Below are 25,496 nucleotides of genomic sequence, written 5' to 3'. Positions count from 1 at the left end.
GCCACCCAGGCTCCCCTACCTTATTTTCTTGATTTCGGTTTGTAGTTCATTCAGCTAATACCTCTGAAGAGCTCTTTTTCATTGAACTATACAGTGTTAGAGAATATTTCACTTGATTTTTGATGTGCAATGTAAGATTGAATTGCTAATATTATTGCCCCCCCCCCCCCCTTTTTGAGATGTTACAGCAGGTTACAGAGACACACGAGTCTGGTCAGGTCTGCATTCATCTGATCAGATATTCAAACAAAAAAATGAAGAATGTTGAGAAAAAGTCAGAGCCCACACGACTGAAGATCTAGATTTTTCCTTGAGAGGCACTGTTTATAATAAACTACTTTAATGAGTATGTAGTGAGCCTTCATCTAATTTTCAGATCATTATCAATCATCAATCGTTTTACTATGCTTTCTGGTATCTTATTCAATCAACATTTATTGAATACCAGCTTTATACCAGAAATCGTGTTAGGCATTTGGAATACAACGATGATTAAGTTATGGATTCTGACCACAAGCAGTAGAGGAAGGCAGATATGGGTGAAAAATATAGGTTACAGATAACACAGTAAATGCAGTGAGAGAGGACATAGCAGGTGCTATGTGAATATAAACCTTCTGAGTCATATGTATTTAAAAAGAAAAAAATGGAAGAATACAAAATATTTGCATTACATGCATTCTAAAGTATATTAACCGTCTATATTCATGGAGAGCCCCACATCTAGTTAATATTAATTTTCTTCTAAAGAAAAGTAAACTATAAGTCATATAAGAAGTGTGAGTCATACACAGAAGATCAATTTCTCCTTTCTTTTTTTTTTTTCCTTTCTCTTGGATTTCAGGCAGCCCGTGTGCTATGTCGTGCTATGCCAGTGCTATAGCTGTGATGGTGACTTGGGGGGACTCTATGTTGAAAATAGCCTTGTTTGCTCCATCAGTTGAGCTGGGTCTCATCATTTGGAATTCCCTCCTAACTCAGGTCTGACCCAACTGTCTTCATATACTGTTTGACTTCTCTCTCTGAGCAGACATACCTTTGTGTACCCTGGAGTGAACTCTAGAAATCAGGTCAATCTTTATGGCTTGTTATTTGTATTCTGCCCAACTTCTGGAGTGATATGAAGTGACATAAATTCGCTAAATCCTCCAGGACTGAAATGTATGTATTTGTCTATGTTTATGAGAAGGTAAAAGATGGATCTGGAAAAAATACTCAAGTCAACAAATATCCACAATGATAAATTTTTCTAAAAAGACAATATATTCCAGGTTTATATGTGAAGGTCTTAATGTAGGCACACATGTGGCAATATTATATGGTGGGCCCATAGGTAAAACATTTTGGTATAAAAATTGACTTATCATGGGCAAGTCAGGCAAATAGCAGACTTAACATTGGCCAAGAGCAAATAAAAACATGATTTGAAATGTAAAAAATGTTAAATTCATTTTAAAATGAAACACATTTCTAGGAAAATCACAAAATTTTTGAAATATATTAAATTTTTAATATGTTAATTGTGCTTACTTTTAATTTAAATCCAATACATTTTTAACGTGATAAAGGATAGGAACTTTATGTTTTTTTTAATGGCAGTAGGAGGAGAGAGATGGGGACAGATAGGGCTGTGGAGAAATCTCTGGACAGGCTAGCGGTGTTACTGGTGGTAACATCTCTGAAAAAGAAAAGGTCACTATGGACTGCTCCTCACCTTCCTGGGTTTCCAGATGAACTGAGGCAAGAAGAGCATGACACAGTAAATCTGCTTCATTGAGGTAGGTTCTGTCTGAGCTTTCCTTTGGCACTTTGTAATTTTTAGATTTTTGATATATAAGTCCAAGAAGTCACCTGAATATTTTTATAGAAGCAATGAATAGGAACATCTGGAGAATCTTCCTGTCTCTGCCAGTGTTAATCTCTGAAACTATTTTTTGAAATTCTTTTCAATCCCATGCTGAAGAACTTGGGCACCAGAAGTAAATATATAGACTAAGAAATGGCTTCTCGGGGCGCCTGGGTGGCTCAGTCGTTGAGCGTCTGCCTTCGGCTCAGGTCATGGTCCCAGGGTCCTGGAATCGAGCCCCGCATCGGGCTCCCCGCTCCGCGGGAAGCCTGCTTCTCCCTCTCCCACTCCCCCTGCTTGTGTTCCCTCTCTCGCTGTGTCTCTCTCTGTCAAATAAATAAATAAAATCTTTAAAAAAAAAAAAAAAAAAAAAGAAATGGCTTCTCAACAATGGAAAAGCATATGGACTATTTCTACATGGTCTTTTTAAAGGCTGTATATCAAGTCTTTGGTTCAAAACAAAGAAAAAAATCACAAAATCTACTTAAGGTTTCTCAAAATGTTTAAACACTGATAAGTAAAATGAAAAATGTTTTTCTTATGATTTATGAAAGCCTATAAAGAATGTGATGTACTATTATCAAAGAGAAATGTTTAGATATAGCTTCAGATTAGAGAGGGTGGGCATAAGACTTTTACAGCATGGCTCATAGATCTCCATTTGGCCAAACCAAGTACTAGTAGACCACTCATCTACACTTAGGGCCAGTTCATTCTATCTATCTATTTATCTATCTATCTATCTAAAATATTTATTTGAGAGAGAGAGAGAAAGAGAATCTCAAGCAGACTGCCCACTGAGCACAGAGCCTGACATGGGACTTGACAAGGGGCTTGATCTCATGACCTTGAGATTATGACCTGAGCCAAAAGCAAGAGCTGGATGCTTAACTGACTGAGCCATCCAGGTACGCTGAGGGCCAGTTCTCTTGATCCTAGATGAGACTATTGAAAAATGTGTGACAGAAATAGATGGAAAAAGCAATATTTTTACCCAACAAAGTATGGGACCAAAAGATTTGCTTCTTTGACTTTTTCAAATTTTTTTTTTTTTTTTTAGCTAAAATAGGAGGTTAATCAAAGAGAGGAAATTCTCCAAATTTAAGTTAGGAATTTCAGAGTTGAGCTATGTAAAAAATGTGAACTCAAGACGGAATCAAGAAACTCAGTGATATAAAAATGTTCTACATAACCGCTTTTCTCCAAGAAAATGGCTATAAACAATCATTCTTTACCATGACATGAGATCCGTATTTCCAGTGGATATTTTGGCTGAGAATTTCTAAGTAGCAAGATTTAATTTCATCTTTTTTTAACCTTTTTCTCTCTTTGTTTTAACTGAAAAAATAAATTAGAATTAAATATTACAACTAAAACTATATCCCATGTCTGGCTTTTTAATCTGAGACAAAAGGAAACAAACATTTCAGTTAAACATAAATATTTTCTTGGTAAACTCAGGATAATAGAAATTATGAGACAAAGTCACAACTCCTTTGAGAAACCATAGCCCTGAAATGTAAAGGAAACCAACATTTCTTAGGAAAGAATAAAATCTTTCAGGAATACTTTACAAATAAGACAGAGACTACCTCCCTCATCCTTATCTACAAGAAAATAAAAAGTGAGGGCAAGTACCTTAAGCATGGGCCATAAAAGAGAGAAATATGAGATAAGAAAATTTTCTCCTCTGATGGTGAAATTTAACAATATGTATTGAACACCTATTATGTCATAGGCATGGTTCTAGATGCTGAGGATATGCAAATACTATCAAGACTCACTTTTGGTCTTCAGGAGCCACTGATAGAAACTACATGTTTTTAGGTGACAATACGATATATGCTTTAATAGAGGTATAAAAGGAGTTAATGGAAGTTACTAAGAAATCAGAAATCAGAAATCAGAAATTCATGGGAGGCTTCAGAATGACAAACTTGCTTTCAATGTTATATTCATGGTGGCAAGGGCATAATTCTACACACAAAAACAACAATGCAGAGATGTGCAGAGATGTGGTGAGAGAGCTGGAAATGTGCTGGAAAACAAGGATGTTTGGGGATGCCAGAAACAAGGGTAGTAGAAGATGCTGCCAAGAGAGGCAAGCATCTAGATGATGAGATACCCTGCTTGTCAGGCTGTGCAGTATAACTTGTATTGTTATTAATGGCATACCACTGAGAAACTTTGAACATATGCTGATAAAATGAGTCAGAGAAAGGGTGGCAGAAAGTTATGATCAGAAAGAGGAAAAGTAGATAGATGGTCAATAATGCAATAATTAATGAGTGAGCAATTAAGAGTTTGAATGAAGGTAGCAGTGGAATTGGAGATGGGGGAAGATACAAGATATTTATATTGACACACGGGGGGGGTCTCAAAATGCCACAGGTCATACAAAATTCCTATCCTCTTGAAAGTCACATTTTAATGAGGTGATTGTACAGTAACCCAAACCCTAATTAAAATATAAAATGTTATATTTCATATAAGAATATTAACTTTATTTTCATGCTAAATTACTAAATTTAATATATTTAATCTAAAATTGAACATGAGAAGAAGACAGTAAGGCAAGAGGAAGGCACTATTTTCGATAGGATGGTCAGAGAAGCATCTCCGAGGAGGTGAAGTCCAAGAAAATGCAAACGCTGCTCAGGGTGCTTTTTAAAACAAAGTTTCCTTTAGAATTCTTAGGTTCCAAGAACAAGACCAACTTTGATTGTAAACACATGCTGAAAAGGACTACAAGAAGTAAAAACAAGAAGGTGTACACACTGCTTCCCAGTGCCAAGAACTTTCTAGTATCACAGCAGTCTGTTCTGGAAAAAGGTCTTTTTGATTGTTTTGGTCCTTTGCTTTTTATTCAGGATTGATTACGACCAGATTTTTCCTAGAGCTCTGTTCACAATGGTTTTAAATGACTCAAGCTTTGGCACCCCCTCACTAAAGTATTTGCTTTAGTGAATTCTAAATTTCTCTTACAGAGTCTGCAACTGTCTCACACTCAAATTGCCTTCTGCAGTAATTACTGAGCACATGGTACAACTGGAGTCCTTGACATTCATTAAAAAAAAAAAGTGCAGGGGGTGGGTGAGAAGGGAAAAAGAGTAAAAAAAAAAAAATTTATCGCAAGAAATTAGCAGGTTTAAGTAAATCATTCTACTTCTCAGGAAAAAAGATCTGACAGAGACACGGAAGGAATCAGCCTCCGGGTTCCGCCATGTTGGATTTTTGTTCGTCATTTCCCATTCTTCCCACACAGGCTGAAACCTCAGACTACCTTTCTTTCTATGCTTGTAGAAAAGGCCAGTTTTATTAGGGTTTCTTCATTTTTAACTGCTCTCTGATGCCATGAGAACCTGATTAAATTGCTACCTATTCTCAAAGGGGAAAAGGAGTTTTAACCTTCCAGGGAAAACCAGTGATCATACCTTTACTGCAATGTAGTATTTTCACACACCCAACCATTCCATAGTCACAGGAAACTGAAACTCCATGACAGAATTGTTTAGCAGATAAGTTGATTTTATAGAATATTTAGCTGACAGAATGGCTTTTATGCAACACTGTGGCACAATATTCCACTCATAAAAAAATAGATGCACTGCTACCCTTCATATAAATAGCAATATTTACTCCAAATAAATACGTGGAACAAATACAAAATATACTATGAGGCTTATACATGATTATTTGTGAGTTCATCAAAACATAAAAATTCTTTAAAAATTTTTGCAAAAGTACAAACTGTGGGTTTTTCCCCCTCAATATTTTACCTTTACTCATTATTTTTCTTTAAAAGGGAACATCCTTCTTTGGTTCAAAATGAGTTTTGACTATCCCAATCATGTCTTTTTATAATGAATTTTAGAAATTCATTAAAGTACAAGCACTTATTTTGTTTCCCAATGAAGCTTTCTTTATCTATTAATTAATCAACTGATTCACTTAACAAGAAGTTATTGAAAAGGACGCCTGGGTGGCTCAGTCGGTTAAACGTCTGCCTTCGGCTCAGGTCATAATCCCAGGGTCCCAGGACCGAGTCCCACATCGGGCTCTTAGCTCAGTGGGGAGTCTGCTCCTCCCTCTGACCCTCCCTCCTCTTGTGCTCTCTCTCTCTCAAATAAATAAACAAAATCTTAAAAAAAAAAGAAGTTATTGAAAAAAACTAAGCGGTTTTGGGCACTATGCTTTTTTTGCCATTATATAATGCTTATTTCTATAGGGAAGGTTTAAAAAAATATCTTATTTGTGTAGTACTGTAAAAATTAACTTTGATAAACTGATATATCAAATACATTTACTATTTTAACATGGTACTGAGATTATGATTCACAGTTTTGTTTCTATGGTATGATTGGCATCTATTCTCACCAGGGTTTGAGTTACTTGATCCAAATGTTCAAACATATTATACTGGCGACAGATTTTACTTTGGTATCACAGAGACTGCTAGCAGTTCATCAGAATCTCTTTCTTCTTTTTCCTGAGCACACAGCAGGAGTATATTTCTTATCTAATCTTACAGTTAGGTGTGGTCATATGATTTAGCTCTAACCAATGGAAGTTTGGCTCTTCTAGAACTCCCATGTGCTCCTCCTTGGTCTTTGCCCCCCTACCAGCTGGATGGAGACAATGACAAAGTAAAATCATGAATGGAAAGATCCCATTGTCTGAAAGGAATCCCACAAATCTCTATCCCTGATTGACTATGGGAAGGATAGACAGGCTCCCAACCTAAACACCGAGGCAGAACTGTTAAGTGAGCAAGAAATAAAGTGATAATACATTTCTGCATCTATTTGTTTTAGCAGTTAGATCCATCCTAACTAATATACTTGGTTTGAAGAAATGTATGATGAGGTTAGAAAAAAAAAAAAGGATGATACTAATAGAAGTCATACAGTTAAATGAGACTCCATTTATGGCCTACACTGCAAATCCTGGCAGCAACTAGGACAACTTGTGGGTGTTGGAATGGGGGAAGCTGGTAGGCAAACCTGAGCCAGGAGCATTTCCTGCTCTTCTGCAATCACCCTCTTAATGGCCCTCCACTTTCTGATGTGGATGAGCAGAGAGGGACCAGCCTTTCCCTCGGTCCTCTTGTAACATCTGTCTCGTGGCCAAGGTGGAGACAGAATTTGCAGTCACTTTCAAAGAATCTTAGGACAGTCTCATGTTTGCCAAGGACAAAGTGGAAGGTCTGACTTTCCTGAAGATGGTAGAAGATAGAAGCGTTGACACATCCTCTACTTTGGTCTCCTCAGGCTTTTCATCCCCCCTCACTGGCTTCACACTTCCTTAGAGGGATAGGTGGCCCCCGTTTTTGTTAATATTAATCTTTTTGTCTTTTAACATAGCTTTTCCTGCCTCCTCCAAGGCTTTGCTTCCTAACTTGTCTCCTTGGGGACTCACTGTGTTCGCTTTCTCCTCTCTTTACTTTCTGACTATAAACCTACTGTTGTTAGCAGCAGTCATACACACAAAAGAAATGACAATAAAGCAACCACTGCCACCTTAAAACCCATTTTGTAAATCTGCTACCTCGGGCTACAACCCGTATCTTTTCCCCCTCCTTGATCTCTCATTTATGGGCCACATCCTCTTCCAATCATTATTTACTCATTATTCATTATTGTTATTAGCTATTAATAACAGTTGATTAAAATATTATTTTGTTTCAAATCTGATGACATGGTCCCGGAAGCACAAATATGGCAAAGACAAAACTTTTGCTTTTGAGGACTTCTCAGCGTTGGGGAGAAAGCCAGAGATGGAAATAATTACACACCAAGATGATTTTTTTCTGTAGTTTTTTTTTTAAGATTTTATTTATTTATTTGAGAGACAATGTGAGGGACAGCATGCACAGAGCGAGAGGAAGAGAGAGAAGCAGACTCCCTGCTGAGCCCGGGACCCTGAGATAATGTCCTGAGCTGAAGGCAGATGCTTAACCAACAAAGCCACCTAGGTGTTCCCTTTTCTGTAGTTTAGATACACTTAAAAGGTCTATGGAAGCCCCTTCTCCCCCAAAAGCACACTTAATATCATTTTGGGGGGGCTGGAGAAGGAATGACATATGGATTGAAAACACACAGCTTTTCTACGTCAGACAAGGGGACAATGGGTATTCAGGCAAGACTTGCAGAAATAACAAAGACAAGAGCAACGTGAGAAAAACATGGCTTACCAAGAGAAATAAGTAAGTTAAAGAAGAAACAAGTTTCTGCCGTGGTTAGAACGAAGGAAAGGCGACTGAGTAGGACAGAGAAATTAGATTGTCTAGAAATGGCTGCTTGGAGCCCAGTTTTGAAGGGTCTTTACTGAGTTGGATACTTTATATTATAGGAAATTTTTAAGTAGGAAAAGAAATGATCTGATGTATATGAAAAAAAGTCACGTGGTGCCAGCATGCAGGAGAGGCAGGTTGTAAAAGTGTCAGGAAAAGGGCACCAAAAGGCTCAGGGAAAGGTACTGGAGGCCAGGCAGAGGGAATAAGGGTGTCCAGGCTTGGATTATGAGGTACCTTGGTAACCACATCATTTTCCTTCCTCTGTTTAAGCAAAAAAGTAGATTCCATTGGCTTCAACTCCTTTCCCAAATTGACGGAGATAAGGCTACTGCAACTGATTGTCAAGAATTTTCAGAAGGCAAATATCCAACAAGATTTGACTCTTAAGACCTTCCACAGGAAGTTTCCTTTAAATGACTTACACTCATGGCCAGCAAAAGAACTAAATGCATAATAACCATTCTTTAGAGTCTAAGCATTAGAAAAAGTGCTCATCAGCACCAAATTGCTGTCTTTTCCCATCTCCATTTGGCCAAACTGTTAAAAGGCAAGACTTACTAATAGCACCCCCCTGACAAGAACTAGAGCCTTTTGCAGCAGGTGGTGCCCACCTCTGCCTACAGAATTGCAGCCCAAACAATCTGCTTGGAATTGCCGAGGAATCAGTAGAATGTGCTTATGAGTCAGCCTGTTAAGTAGGAGGACTGTTATTGTTATTTTAACTCCTGCCACAGTATGTGGGCAATTCTCCTTTTTTTCTGTCTCTAGTTAACCATGAAACGTCTTTCTTTAAAACCTCACCCCTGGAATAGGTTTTTGCTCAGTAAGAGGCAGAACAATTTGGGGTCTGAGTATAACGGCCAGCTGATACTACAGATGAGAAGAGGCTTTCATAAAGGAAACATCAGATAGCCTCATTTACCAATAGAGTTTATTTTTAGAATGTTTAATCTGCCTTTAAAATTACTCACACAGAGAGGGGGCCATGGGCCAGAGCTGAGTGCTGATGAGATAGTAATCAGCCTGTCAAGGTACTTATTTTCAGAGAGGATGGTGAAAATACCAGGTTTTCTTTCTCTTTTCCCTAACTGTTGAGGGTATTGTGGTCTGACTGTTTGTCTTTCTCTTGCCAAGTGTTCTCAACAATATAAACACTCATCAAGTGCTGCTCTAAGGAATATTGTAAAAATAAAAAGTCAGCCTATTTTACAGAAAATTGTCTTCAGGGCTAAAATTCACCCATCAATGAGTGATGAAAAGATATACATCTGTTCTGAGGATAAAGCAAAATTTAAGCAATATCGGGTTGTAGCAAGTCTTTTTGTTTTTTAAGGATTTATTTATTTATCGTGAGTGGAGGGAGGGGCAGAGGGAGAGAAAGAGAATCTTCAAGCAGACCCCCTGTTGAGCACAGAGCCTGAGGTGGGGCTAGATCTCAGGACCCCTAGGTCATTGACCTGAGCTGAAATCAAGAGTTGGACGTAACTGATAGAGCCACCCAGGCACCCCAGGCTGTAGCAAGTCTTGATATTGTTCTTTAGATAAAAGATGGCATGTAATTATAAAATAAGTATTTTCTGCTCTTAAAATGGGTTTCTCATTTCTACCCAGCTGATTTGTGCTTAATTTGTCTTTGTAGTTTTGGTACTATAAATTAAGATTCAAGATTATATATCAATAGAATTAAGTTTTTTTTAAAGATTTTATTTATTCACTTGAGACAGAGATACAGAGAGAGAGAGTATGAGCAGGGGGAGAGGCAGAAACAGGCTCCCTGCTGAGCCAGGAGCCCGATGCGGGGCTCGATCCCAGGACCCAGGGATCATGACCTGAGCCGAAGGCAGACGTTTAACCATCTGAGCCACCCAGGCACCCCAGTAGAATACAGTTTGTTTGTTTGTTTGTTTGTTTTTAAAGATTTTATTTATTTATTTGAGAGAGAGAGAATGAGAGATAGAGAGCACGAGAGGGAAGAGGGTCAGAGGGAGAAGCAGACTCCCCGCTGAGGAGGGAGCCCGATGCGGGACTTGATCCCGGGACTCCAGGATCATGACCCGAGCCGAAGGCAGTCGCCCAACCAACTGAGCCACCCAGGCGCCCTAGAATACAGTTTTATCATAATGCTATAAAATCATGTGTCAAGATCATGCATGAAACCTCCTCAGCATTCCAGAAGCAACTGACTCTATTAAGACAAACTGAAAGAACCCTTAAAAGGGCATACAACCATCACTGATGTTCACTAAAGACATCGTGTGTATTCCACAGTAACCCTTGCGTACCTATTTAGTCCTTTAGCAAGTGAGGGTCCACCAAGATGGAGACACTGTTCTAGACACAGCTCAGAATGTCACACAGTCTCTGTCCTCAGTTGGGGGGAAATGATGTTGAGAGGATGTCAGGGAGGTAAAAGATGTCAGCTTGTATAGCACCTTGCTGGCAACAGTAAGAGTCTAGGATTTATTCTGAATATTATGGGCAGCCATTGGTAGATTTTGAAAAAAGGAGTCATACCAATTGATTAAGATTTATAGAAGATCACATTCTGTGAACAACAGACTATAGGAGAGCGAGACTGGCCGCAGGAGTCTACTGCAGTGGTCAAGATGAGAGTGGACTCCGATGACACAAGTAGAGATAATGAGATGTGATCACATTCTGGACAGGAGCCAGCTTGGTCCTGTTATTATCTGCTATGAGGCTTAAGGGGGTAAAAAAAAAAATACTTCTAATGGGAGTAGAGGCTGAAAATCAACCAATTGTCAGGGTTGTTCATCTCATTGTAGTGTTTACATGGGGCTTTTGTGTCGAAGAGATGTTATTACATGACGTAGTAAGACTCTTAAACTTCAGATACATATATCAAGCTCTACATTTAGAATTACATGTATTAGGTTTGAAATAGTCACTTCTAAATTTATAGAAAAATTAGTAATAACAGCAAATGACTACAAAGATTATGTCATTTACAAAGCATCTTTACTCCTATTATCCCATTCAGGTTAATCTAATTGGCATGGTTAGGGGACCAGAAAGGTAATTCCTTGGTAAACAATGTTAGGATAGCATAGCAAGAGAGAGATAGGTAATTAAATAGTCACTTTCATGGGATTACTCAAGGGATCTTTGCCATTTGCAAACAACCTGTTTTCTCTCTCTGGATTAATGTTGTGTCTTCCTTGCTTTTCTTTTTTTCTTTTCTTTCTTTTTCATTCTTTTTTAAAAACTTACTTTAAAAGAGAGAAAGAACAAGTGAGAGAGAGTGACTGAGAGAGAGTAAGCTTGAGCAGGGGGGAGCGGCAGGCAGAGGGAGAGGGGGAAGCAGGCTCCCCGCGGTGCAGGGAGCCCGGATGCGGGGCTCAGTCCCAGGACCCAGGGATCATGACCTGAGCCGAAGGCAAATGCTTAACAGCCTGAGCCACCCAGGCGCTCCTTTTTTTTTTTTTTTTATCTTTATTTTTTATTTGAGAGAAGAGAGTGAATGGGGAGAGGGAAGGAGTAGGGAGAGAGGGAATCTCAAGCAGACTCCCCACTGAGCGCAAAGCCCAAAGCAGAGCTTGATCTCACAACCCTGAGATCATGACCCAAGTTGAAATCAAGAGTCAGGATGCTTAACTGACTGAGCCATCCAAGCGCCCCTCTTCCTTGCTTTTCTAAGATCAGTCCCTTTAAGTCACATAAAAGGATCCCAGTAAATATTAGTGGAATAAATGAAACTGCTATTTCTTTTTTTTTAAGATTTTATTTATTTATTCATGAGAGACAGAGGAGGAGAGAGAGAGGGAGAGAGAGAGAGAGAGAGAAGCAGAGGGAGAAGCAGGCTCCCAAGGAGCAGGGAGCCCGATGCGGGACTCGATCCCAGGACCCTGGGATCATGACCTGGGCCGAAGGCAGACGCTTAACCACCTGAGCCACCCAGGCGCCCGAAACTGCTATTTCTGTGTCAAGTAGGTTAGGTAGGTTTTCTCGATTCTTTTTCTTGTAGACAGTATAGTTTTGGAATTCAAGAGAAATGAGTTTGAATCTAGCTCTGCAATCACGATATGATCTTGATTAAGTTGCCTGACATAAATGGACCTCAATTTCCCCATCTGAAAATATGCACTGCACTTTTGACCTGGGAGGCTTACACAGTCTTGCATTTACTCAGATATGCCCACCAAAGGCTAGTTTATCCCCACTTTCTTCCCCAACTGAGCCAGAGGAGTCATCGACTCCCTTAAGAAAATAAGCTATAAAAGATTCTATGTCTATAAATCTTAATAATGCATATTGATATTTCTTTTACCTTAAAGAAATGCTAGAATTAACTATAATTTTAGAGAAAATTAGAGAAAATCCTTTTTCTTTAAGTTTCCCTCATGATTTTTGAAGGAAATATGAGCAACCAACATGGGCCAAATGAGAGTGTTTTTAAGTATCTTAAATTTCGAAGGCAGTATTTACATTGCATTTGGGAATAGTTAGCATTTCATCCATGGGTAAATAAAACAGATTTCACTTATTGTATTATGGCAAAAGCAGTTTAAAAAAACCACAAGTCCCATTAGTTAGCAAGATCCTTATAGCTAGTAAAAGAAATACTTTTCTAATAGGAAAAAAACTAAGCATAAACAGAATTGGTATAGTATCACATATTAAGAACTTTGGATTTTTATACACAAATGACAAAGATGTCTTGAAAGCCATGGTTAAACCATTTTAGCATTAAATCTTCAAAATGTTAAAAGTTATTTGGATGCAGTAATTAATAATACTAAGCACCAGATGACTGAAACATTACAATGAGTCAACTTTATGACAAAGTGAGTCAACCAGATCTTCATGTATCAATATGGCTGCATCTCTAAATATAATGTTGGGTGAAGGAAAAAGAATGTCTATAGCATGGTACCATTTATATAAACTTTTAAAATGTGAATAAATATATGGCATGTTGTTTCACACACACCATTAAAATATTAGAACACACATAGGAAGGCTATATCATCTTCAGGATTGTGATACCTTTCAGAAAGGAAAAGGAGCAAGATGAACTATTCTTCTCTCTGTGATGATTTAGTTTGTCAGAAAAGATCTGAACAAAGTTTAATATCAGCACTTGTTTAATCCATGCGGCTGATGCTTTGGTATTTATTGTAATATTTTCTATATTTTTCTTTGAAAATTTTGTTAAGTTTCTAGCTTAAAAATGAGGTGATAAATAATAAAAACAGTAAAGCATATATTGCTGTGGCCAATTTAAGATTGGATATTCAGTTCTTCTAATAAAAAGAATTAAATTAAAATACATTCTTCATTTCATAGGATAAAAAGTCATTCATTTGTATTCTTTCTGTCCTATTATTCTGCTTTAACATAGGAATTTTGAGTTTAAAGAAGGATATAAAATAAAAGAAAAAGTTCTTTCTGCTTGTAAACTGTGCTAAAGTATATACATTCCTTTATTTACTCATGCAACAGTTGTACAGTAACAAGTACAAACATAAAATAAATGTTGCCTGCCATGACTCTTTTGGTACATCCATTATGTTTTTTTTTTCTTACAGAAATTTGGACAGAACTAATTCAAAACATAGGAGAATCTGAAAGCTAGGCATTTCTACGACAACATGACGTTATTCTCATAATAATAGCTGGGGCTGGTGTTCTCCCAGTGCCTTCTGCTCTTAGACCTATGTGTAAAACCTTGGCTGAACTCCTTACATCTACTTGCTTCCTCTCTCTGCCTCAAACCCCTAATCTGTATAATGGGGATGATCCGAGTATTTCCTCCCAGAGTTCTTGTAAGGATACAGGGGTTAGTTACGTAAAGTAAGTCATGCAAGTCATATCTGGCACATAGTAAGTGTTGAGAAAATAATGCTGGTGTTTTTGCCCACAGCAGGAGAAACAGGTTTAGTTCAGTTCTCATTTCATAGTTTTCAGTTCTCATTAAAAGAGTGAAAAAGATCTTTTCACTGTTTTACTATTAAATCATTCAAAACATTATGAAGAGCTATTTTATAATCCTAAATCTATTAGCTATAGAATTCATATATATTTCTCCCTTATCAAAACAAATTGATATTTATTTCATAAAGATTTTTTAAAAATGTGGTCAACAGACAGTTATTTTTCACAATTGTGGATAACTCTTTTATTGTAGAGAGGACAGGGTCTTACCTATTCAAGGAAGTAGTAAAATGGCAAAATTCGTTATGTTGTATTCTCAAAGGGTTAATAATATGTTGTGGCTTCTTTCTGTTAAAAAAAAGAATTTAGGAAATTAATCATTTAATCTGTGATCCATATAAATCTATTACATCATGTAGATAATACCAAATTCAAATCGTGGCTTTCTCTTTTTCTATTAGGTAACTATGAGGCCATGAGATGAATTTCATGATGGTTCTCTATAGTCATACACTGAGCATTTACAACCAGCAAAGTGCTCTTTCAGGTGTTTGGAATAGAGAAATGAAAATGTTAACAGTTGCATACTTTTTCTCACTTTTTAGCTTTACTCCAGTGAAGCTTCATAAGTATTATATCCAAGGAAAAATAAAATTTTGAATTGTTTAAATTGTTTTCAGCTAATAAATAGCAGGCAATTGTATTCTCTCACAAGAGAATATATTCATCCTGGTAAATTGTTAATTATCTCTCTCAAGGACTGGGCCTCTAGCCCAGTCACATAGATTTCCTCCAGCACAGGATGGAGAGGAATTTTTTAACAACTAATTAAATTTTCCCCATAGTGTACTAAACTTACTTTGACATTCAGAATCCTAAAAGTCATTCTGGATTAGTAGTTCTGCTTACAAATTTCACTAGAACAATACAGGATACTTCTTATTGAAGTGGTATCTAGAAATAAACCCACTTACTAGAAGGCACTAGGTTTGCTTTGTACCTCTTCAGCCACTCAGGTGTAATCATCTTCAACACATAAGTGATTTGTCCTTACATGCCAGGACAGAGCTGAGGCCCAGTTTGAAATCTTGCTCTCTTACAACAGGTATCTAAATCTATGCATCTCTATGCGTTATCACCAGGGTTTGTGTGATTTCACACCTGGTAGAGTGGATGGACCCATCATACATCCTCAAGGAAGATATCGCTCTCCAAGTAAAGGGCCTTAAGACTGAAATTTTGATAGCTATTAATTCTTCTTCAAGATCCAATAGGAAAATGTAAACATGGAAAGACAAGAAGCAGTTGGCTCATTTCTTCTCTATCACCCTTCAAAAGAACAATGTGTATAGGGATATGAATAGACAGGGTTTGATTCCAACATAACAAACATTGACTGGGCCAGGTCCTGTATTAAGTGCTTTTACATGTAATAGTTCATTTAATCTGTGAGCGTTCACACAGAATATGTAGCAGCAAACAAGTCTATTAATGGATATTAAAGTTAGAAAGGCTTAACATTAAAAAAAAAAAGAAAAGAAAAAAGAAAATGCTGCAGGCGGGAAGGAACACAATAGAATTCTCCAATCCCTCACATAATTTGACAGTTATTTTAGGAAAAAAAGTTTGCACTGCCCACATGTCTGAACACAGCTCTTTCCCCCGCCCCCCAGCTTTAGTTAGGCTCAGTGGTTCTCAAATTTGGAATATATATAACATTATTATACAGAGTTCTATACACAATAACTTCAGACTACTGAAAGAATTTTTAAGGGTAGCTTTGGTTAGAAGGTTGATTTTAGAGCAAAAATAGAATGGTAGAGCAGCTCTGCACCTTGCTCAGATCAAAAAAGTCGATCTGAATTTATTTTCCTTAAATTCCTTAATACACACGTTTTACACTTCATCTTCATGATTTTGAAGTACATGTCCGTGCATGTGTCTAAGTATGCAAGTACACATGTATGCATGCATCTTTTACCCTAGTAAAAATGAAAAAAAAAAAAAAAGAAAGAATTGCATAGAACAAGCGTCAGCGAACTGCGGTCCATGGACCAGATCGGGCCTGCCGTCTGTTTTCCTCAGTTCAGTGTTGTTGGCACATGGCCACGTTCATTCAGTTCTTTGTTGTCCATGTCTGCTTCTGTGTGCTTCAAAGTCAAGGAGCTGTGACAGACGCTGTACGGCCTTTCATGTATTTCTATGTGACCCAAACGTTTACTATTTGGCCCTTTACAAAAAAACATTTGCTCACACCTGTTATCAAAGAACATGTTCATCATTCCAGTAATACTAAAAGCAATATTAAAAAAAACTAATATCCTGTCTTTTATAGTCTTTCCACATATTAACTCAATAGTTAAATGTCAATGAAAGTGAAATTCCAGCCCTGAACACTTAAAAGCTAATTTCATTCCAACAGAATTGGGAAATTATTGGCCAAAGAATGAGATGATTATGAGAAAATGGTGGTACTCAGTCATAAAAATAATGCCCCATTTACCCATCATCGTGACGTTTGTGTTTTTTTGTTTGTTACAAAATTAAAACGGCTATGCTTTTTTCTAGACTTTATTTTATGAGAAAGAGATAAATGCCATCTGGGATTTGTTTTTTTAAAAGCAACTTAGGGCCTATTCCATGAGGCACATAAAATTGGATAGTCATTTTAAATGAACACACTGCAGGTAGAAGTGATTATTTTTATTCCAGATCAAAAAGATTAAATTACTTTAACACAGTTTTTGTTAAGAATATGATTTGACACAGTCTTAGTATTTGATACCTTATATAGAGTGGCTGTGACATCCCTAAGATAATATTAGCAAACACTGATGCAGCATTTATTATGCACCAGACAGTGTTCCAAGTACTTCACATATATTCATTCACTTATTCCTCACTCTCACCCTCTAAGACAGTAACTATTATTTTCACCACTAAAACATGAGAAAGCTGAGGCCAACAGACTTTAAGTGCCTAGCATCTCATAGCCAGAAAGTGGACAAACCTCTCAACCATATGCCAACTCTTTTTTTTTTAAGATTTTATTTATTTATTTATTTATTTGAGAGAGAGAGCGCGAGAGCGCAAGCTTGAACACAGGTACGCTAGAGCTGGGGGGGAGGGGCGGGTAGGACAGACAATGGGGGTAGGAGAAGCACAAGCCAACTCCACCCGGAGCCTACAGCCCAACATGGTGCTCAATCCCATGACTCTGGGGTCATGCCCTGAGCCGAAATCAAGAATAGGACACTTAGCCGACTGAGCCACTCAGACACCCCTATGCTACCTCTTTATAAACCCTGAGAACTGGTGTTAGGTCTCAACTCCGGCTAAAGACAATTTCAAACATAAAGGCTTTGGGACTCCTTGAGAAGTGGTATCTCACCAATGGCGACTTTCAGTTTACTAGAAATACCTACTGAGCACATATTTTATTCAGTGTATTCAGCTTTTTGACCAAATTGAAATGTACTCAACTACTGTTCTGTCTCCGTTCTCTACTCCATTATTCCTATCAGGCTTGCTTATGCCACTTTCCAGAACCTCTTAGAGTTGGGTGTGAAATGTTGAGATCATGACTGGCAACACCCAACAACGTTAATTTGGTTAAGAACTATATTTAAGGGCTAGCCTAATAGAGAATAGGGAGAGATGCCAATAGAGAATATTGGCATCACAAAATAAGTTGAGTAAATCATTGAATGAGGAACTCAAGATAGATACTTGTTCGGCTATCGAAAAAATCAGCTTTTATCAGTTGATAGCCCAGGTAAATAGACGTGCAAACAATGCACTTAGTCTGCATATAATACGTGTGTGGCTGTTGACATATTTATGTGCAAGTTATATGACACCCCTAGCACTGAAGTTAGATTGATAAGTTCATGCAGACTTAGAATTTCAGGAAGAAAATATTGCCAAGTTGTGGTTTTCTCGAGTGATGTAAGAACCCATGTTTCATTAAGCAATAAAGTCAAGATAAAATCTTCCCTGGGTTGTTAGACCAGGATATACTACTCATTAACCTTTGAAACATATTCTAGTGTAAGTATCACTTCGCTATTTTTCATCTTTTGATAGACTTTGTCAGATAAGTGAAACATCGAGATGCTTGAAGTTGCTGGAATCCTGAATAGCATTTCTGAAGGCTAACCTTGACCTCACTGGCTATCATTAGCCTACTCAGCTCTCAAATAAAGAATAGTAACATTGTTCTCCACCTCCTCTGCCGATCTGCTCTATGTGATTTTGAACAGTTTATGTAATTCAGTGCACTTGTGCATGATAACAAGATTTCAACTATTGAGGACATTCAGAATTGCCAGTACTGTTGGGAAAAGATCCACTAACCAAGCAGTCTTTAAACAGGAGAGCAGTTGCCAACATAAAATCATTTAGTCTAACAGGGCTACTAAACCATTTCTATTCCCTAATACATTTAGAAGCAGCTCATTATCACTACTTATTTGTAAGTAGCCAAAAGTTACAGTGAACCAAAATGATACTTGGACAGATGAGAGAAATATCTTCCTTTCTTGGGGCTTTTGCCAAATTCCCTTTTGGAGAACACTATGCTTCTTGCTAAGGAACATACTTCAAAATATATGAATTAAGAACAGTTAACAAAAGCCCTAGTCAAAACATATGGGCTCCAGTTGACAAGAGAATCTAGGTAAGGGAGACAGTAAGAATTTTCCCCTTTGATTCCCAAACCTGATACTCCAGGCTATTGCTGAGGACTAGCAGACTGGGTTAAGCCGGCTTAGTAGAAATTAGCTAGTCTTGTCCAAAGCACCTCAACCTGATTCAAGGCCATAAAAATGGGATACAAATGGGTGAAAGGATAAAGGACTGGATTAGCCAAAAGAGCCAAACTTAAGTCTCAGAGACTTTGCACAATAAAGGTTTCTATCCTGCTCATACAAATCCTGGTGTGAGTAGGATAACGTTCCAGGCCAACTCTCTCCCACGATCTGAATATTCTTCTGTGGCTCAACTCATGGCCTCCAAGATTACAGTAGCAGGGAGGAAGACATGAGAGGGCTGCACACCAGCTCTTAAATGCTCTAATACAGAAGTGACACACATTACTTCCTCTTACCACTCACTGGACTGAACTAACCATGATGGTTCTGCCTCAGTAAGGGGTTGGGAAACACGGAGGATAAACGGAGCTCTGGTGGGGCACCTGGCTGGCTCAGTCGGTAGAGCATGAAACTCTTGATCTTGGGGTTGTGAGTTCGAGCCCCACATTGGGCGTAGACATTACTTTAAAAAATAAATAAATATGTGGAGATCTGGTGAGTGGTAAATATCTCCATCACGAGAGTGAAAGATGCATGATGAAACAGTAGCTCTGTTAGGGTTGAGTTTAGATTCCTTCTTGGTTGCAAAGGTTGAAAAGAAATGCTCAGTGATATTAGTGAAAAACGTATTCTGCTAAATTGTTAACATATGCTGACTCTGATGGAATACAAATAAATATTTTATTTTATAAATAAAATATAAGAGGCACTGCAATGTAGAGAACCTTGGGCAGCGACAGGGCACATGTGCCAGTATTTCCACTTATTTCTATCTTATACTGCTGCTTTCTGCTCAGGATCAGAATATATCTGAAGAACTAACACTTCTTTGCTTGACAGAAAGCCATCTGTTCATTTGTTTCTAATTTTCATACAAACACTACCCATTTTTAAAATGGTAGAATAAGTCAGTGCAGATCTGCAGGTTCACGTGGTATGAGGAAAAAGAATGGGGGAGGGGTACCAAGGACACAACAGGTGGCCACAAAGGTGACCTGGCTAGAAGGCCTCCTAGTGATGTCACTTTCATGTTCAAACCTCTTCTGCCAACATGATAAAAACCAAATTTCCTAGGCCTGGCCTCTAGGGCTTCTACACCATGACTATGCTCAACTGATTCAACTTTATCTCCAACTTTCTACCCTCACAGAACCTCCAGTTCCTTTATAGACCTGTGAATTTCCCTTTTCATTCCAGTTTCATATTTTTCTTCTCTCCTTCTACAAAGTCCTCTTCTTTCTCCTTTTCTTCTCTTGCTCTCTCCCACATCCCCCCTCCCACCTCTCCCTCCTCTAGGTTTGTCAACTCCTCCTTGAACTGGAGCGCTGTTCTCTAGAAGTCTCCCCAGCCACTTCCAGGTGTATGGTTCTTCTTTTTATCACCTATTTGGCATTCATATGAATTACCTTGTGTTGTTAACAAACCTTACTGGAATTGAAACAAATTCCTACCCCCATCCTTTTTCTGCTTTATTTCAATCCTAGAAGCCATTCATTTTTCTCAAATATATGAATTCCTTTATTCATAGTATTCTGAATCCAAAATGAATTCAAATGAAAAACAAAAAATATTAAACCAAAAACAAAAAATATTAAACCATTAAACCAGTATACAATGCACTTCAAATAAGGCAACCATATTATCAAATTGTCTCAAGAGTTTACACTCCTACCACTGTCCATTTCCCTATGCCATCAGCAATACTGTGTGTTTTTTATCTGTTTAATGTCTGCTCCACTCCACCCCACTCCAACAAATCTGTAAGCTCTAGAAGGGCAGGGGCCATTTTCTTTTATATTTACTACCACATTCCCTGTCTAGTGGCAAGTACTTGCTCAATAACTATTTATCAAAGGGATGAAAAATTGAGGTATGTGCTGCAAAAAAATAGAAATGTTGATCCTTTAATTTTGTATATATGAACTCCTTTGTTCCAAGCAATGAAATTTCCTTCTCTACCTGGCTTCCCTGTTTCCCTGATTTGAAAGTGGGTGGTTAGCAAAGGTTGAATGAGTGAATAAAAACAAGGATGATAACAGTTTATTTTCCTAACCATTCTGACTAGAAAAAAAATAACACAAACTTTGGATATGGATGCTGGGTCGGAACACTGGCCTATCTCCTACCAGCTGTGGAACACTGGGCAGAACTTCTAAGTTTTTGGATCCTTAGTTTCATCATTAATAAAATGGAAATTATTAATGAGATTTCCCTTACAGAGTTGCTGCAAGAATTAAATAAAATCATTTGCAGAAAGTGCTTTGACAATGGTGGAAAATTGTGAGGTCTCAATATCAGTCTTCGAATGGTATTTCCTGTGAAGAGACTATATATTCACTTGCCAATACGTGGTTTCTTAGCTTCAACTTTTCTCTTTAGTTTTGCTTAGCAGCCAAATGCCTTTTGTAAGTTCTTAGGACACAGAGTGTCTTTGAGAAGGATTGTTCCAGAGAAAGAAAGCATCTCATTTACTAATAGCCCCAAGGTCACCTGCTGGGAGCCATCTGTCAACCTGCAGGAGCACAGAGAGATTTCCTGGGGAAGAAAAGGGGGCATTTGGTTGAACCTGGGTGCCAGAGCACCGGGCTATTTCTGAGGCCATTGTGAACAAATTCCAGCTGTGGTCTAAAAAAGTCAGAATTCAGCTGAGTGATGAAGTTCTTTGCCTGAGCTTCTGCACTCTCTGAGGGCGACATCCTGACTGCTGGAGAATTTGAAAAGACATGTATTTAGAAAAGGGGCCTCCACCAGAGAGGAAAATCCATGCTGCTGAATGTTATCTGACAGGAAAGATGAAACTCTGGCAAATCTACTTTTAGCCCAAAGTCCTAAGAGCTCCAGAAGCAGAGGGATTTCACCAACGCACTGAAGTCTTGGGGAAGCATTTATAATTAAGGGTGATCTCCAGCTGATTCAGGTCCTTCATCTTTTGCTGCATATTGTTCAAGAGGCAATGTGTGATAACTTAATTAGCATAGTGGGTACTAAGTTGGCACCCATCCCTCCCTGTTCTATAATGCTAATTTGAAATCACTTCTTTCCTTCCTAAGTTATTTTCTTAACAGTGGCGGCCAACATTTTATTACTAAGGAAATTTCCAGTAATGACCCATTTTAAAAAGTGAGGATTTCTTAACTGAGTGAGAATATTACTTACTGGGTGAAAAAATACATCAAAATAAAAGCTCCCCTTAACATATTCCTGAATCCACTATGTTAGCACTCCCAGGTGCTCCAGAAATTCTATTAACAATATTCATGCATGCATGATACAATAATTCTCCCATCAGCAATCGTAGAAATATTAAAACACACAGGGATACATCATTAAGATTTCGCCAAACAAAAGGGGAGGGCTTTGCACAGAGATGCTGGTAACAAAAGAGTTTACCTCACTATAAATAGGAGCCAAAGGAGGAGGCAGATCGTCCGCTGGGGAACTCTTTAAAATGTTTTTCCCCTCCTCTATTATTCTGTCAGAGGCCATGCAATTCCTCTACTTTGTGCTCTTTTCAGAAGGGTGTTCTATTATTATGCTTTATTTAATTGGCTTAGATTTAAGTAAACAGACAGCACTGAGAGAAGAAGGGCAGTTGGAATGGAGGAAGGAGGCGTACAGAAATCAACACAGGAGGAGGGGCTCAGAAAGACGGGTACTGCGGGCTGTAGAGCCAGACTCCAGAGAACCCCAAGCACAGCCTGCTCCAGAAAGGCTTTTATTGAAAGCTCCTAGTGGCCGCTTAACGTCTACAATCAAGCCACATGGGTCTAATTTATATAAAAACATATGAAAATAAGATTAAAGTCTAAAGCTTAAAAAAAACCCAGCAAGTGAACCAATGAGGTCGCAAATATTCCGGCTGCTCTAATTACTGTATTTCCAAAGGAAATGTGAGGGCTGTTGCCACCTTGCTAGGGTTCTCCTGGGCTCTCCTGGGACTACATCAGCCACTTTGGGCATTGGTAGGCACAAAGGTTTGCTTCAGGGGTAGGGTTTCACCTTCTCACTCTGAGGATGGTTCTTAGAGCTCCTGTAGAGCCAAAGAGGAGTCAACAGTCTTTAAGCAAAATTATTGAAAGTTTAAAAATGTGTTATCTTTTAAAATTGTGGTTCCCACCAATTACAACGGAAAAGTCTTAGAGTCGTCTAATTCCACGGGCAGGACTCTGCCCGACTCCCACTAACCGCCCCCATCTCTGCAGGATCTTCCCCGGGACTGGGAAGGCCAACCTCCCCCCCCCCCCCCCCACCGTGAGTGCCCCCTGCACCTGGCCACCTGCCTTACCTAACCTTACACAAAGGCTTCAACTTTAAGGATTTCAGAAGTAGCTTCTCTGTGAAGGAATACAAGTCCCACGGCAGAGTGGTTTTGTTTTGTTTATTTATAATTTCACTTTTTCCATCTCCTAGCCATCCTATTTTTTAATGTCATGCCAAACTGAAAGTCATTTAGCTAAAAGAAAACTCATGTAGCTAAAGAAAAGGGGGGGAGGGGAAATAGTTAAAAAGGAGGCTGGAAGCCATTTGTGACTTCCTCTCTGCCTCATGTTTTGGGTGGCTCTATCTAGTTAGTGTGGACTGAATGTTTTCTCCATGCACAGAAAGTCGGCTTCAACCTCCTCAGCTGCTATCCCTGGTTCTTTGGAGATCTGGTGACCACAGGGGGAATTAGACCCTGATATAATAGAAGGTAATCTTATCAATTGCTTCCAGAAATTCACTGTAAGCCATTACAGTAGAGCATAGACATGAAAGGGTGAGGACACATTAGATACTGATATAACTTTAAAATAACACAAAAATCTGGAACTCAGATTTCCATTACATTGTTTGGAAGAATCACGTGTGATACCATAGTTTGACCAAAAGATAAGGACCTGTATCTGTCAGAAGAACATTATAAGCTTCTCTGTCCTTAAATAAGATTCCCTTTGAAATTTGTTCTGAGATGAAGTTTTTGTGCCTTAAAGGGATCTGTGTAAATGTGGGAAACAAAGGCAGAAGAAAAAATTATTAAATTTCCTTACTACCTACAGCCCATTGACAAGTCCTTGAAACAGGCAGAACGACATTCCTCTAGGAGCTTAGCTGCCTCGATGTTACTTTGCTAAGGGCAAAAGGCAATCTTAGCCTGACCTCCAGGATCCTGTAGGTCTCCTTTAACATATAAAAATTCCTTTGGAAGCTTCCTTTATCTCTACCCCCGAAGATACATGTTGGCAGTCATCCCCCAAGCATATGACCCACTGATATACATCTGAAGGGTCTCATGACTCAGGTTTTATTAGACAGTAATAAATGACCTTCTCCTAACAATAGTTAGCCCTCTCAAGGTCATGGAAACCTTGCTTCCAAACTTCCGTAGAGACTTAAAGCTGTCCCTAACCCCCTCCCAACTTGAAAGTATATAATGGGCCACTCCTCATGACCTTGGCGCAGCTCTTTCTGCACCCCCCACCCCCTGTCCTGTCCCTGGGCTTTAATAAAACCACCTTTTGTACCAAAGACATCTCAAGAATTCTTCCTTGGCCATTGGCTTCAAACCCTAATGTTTTTCCTACATTACATGCACTATCACAAAAGACATCTACCATTCATTTCTCACCATGTTCTTGCATATCATATTATTAGGTTGCATTACCTATAACAGCCTCTGAAATTTCGGTGTAAATAGAAAGGTCTATTTAATAGTTCTCTCAATCATCTAACAAATTACTTGCTAAAGCTGCCGACTGAATAGCAAAGTCAGTTTCCAGCAGGGACCAAAAGGAATAGCCTTTATGCCATTATATGACAGGTAACCTAACTCCGTCAGAGCAGATCCAGGGCAATTTCTGGCTTCCAGTTTTCCAGACACTTGGTTTTAAGTATTCTACAAACCAACAGCCATTTCTCTTAAATAATTCAACAATTAAAATCCTTTTCCTGAAAAAGAAATAACCTGTGAAGATCTTTAAAAAGAAACCATTGTTACGGTAAAAGTGACATTAAATTTCTTAATCTGATGACTTCATTACTGAAATGCAAACATATTTTTAAATGATAACTAATTTGTTTTTAGTCACTCTCAAAATTGTGAGAATTTATTATATTTATGATTTTGACAAAGAGGTTTGAACTCTTTTCAAGTAAATGACTATAAAATAGACATGATCGTCAGTTTTTTTTAAATTGAATAATTTCATTATTAGTGCCTAACAAAGGTGTTGACTGAGATGAAGCATAATTAAGCCTACACATATCACAGAACCATCTCTCACAGCAAAAATCTTATAAAAGCTCATATTTTAGGGATGCCTGGGTGGCTTAGTTGATTAAGCATCTGCCTTCGGCTCGGGTCATGATCTCAGCGTCCTGGGAGCAGGGAGTCTTCTTCTCCCTCAGCATCCCCCCAACTCATGCTCTCTCTCTCTCAAATAAATAAATAAAATCTTAAAAAAAAGCTCATATTTTAAAGAAGCCCAACAGACAGTCTTCCAGCTCCTTTATCCAGTTACACGGAACTTTTTTCCCTTTCTTTTTTGGTAGTGATACATACTAGTAGAATTTAGGGTCACTTTGTATGATAGAATATTTGGCTTTCCTTTATATTTTCTGCTTATTAAATTGTAACAACTGGAAGCAATTTTCTCATATTCACACTATTCCT

The 25,496-nt window shown here is 38.3% G+C and overlaps 1 protein-coding gene across 22 annotated transcripts in view; it reads right to left on the bottom strand.

Annotated features, from left to right (window-relative positions):
• The window catches only part of MAP2 (microtubule associated protein 2), a 282,492-nt gene that overhangs the window by 93,408 nt on the left and 163,588 nt on the right, over positions 1-25,496 (bottom strand). For 19 of the 22 annotated variants that reach the window (XM_027588654.2, XM_027588657.2, XM_027588653.2 and 16 more), the window contains one exon: positions 14,307-14,384. The exons of the other annotated variants lie outside the window; for them this stretch is intronic. The gene's annotated coding sequence lies outside the window, so the exon portion shown is untranslated. The remainder of the gene's footprint in view (positions 1-14,306; positions 14,385-25,496) is intronic. 22 annotated transcript variants of the gene reach the window in all.

Source organism: Zalophus californianus, chromosome 3 (assembly GCF_009762305.2).
Source record: "Zalophus californianus isolate mZalCal1 chromosome 3, mZalCal1.pri.v2, whole genome shotgun sequence".
Taxonomy (NCBI): domain Eukaryota; kingdom Metazoa; phylum Chordata; class Mammalia; order Carnivora; family Otariidae; genus Zalophus; species Zalophus californianus.
This window is presented reverse-complemented; position numbering and strand designations above follow the sequence as displayed.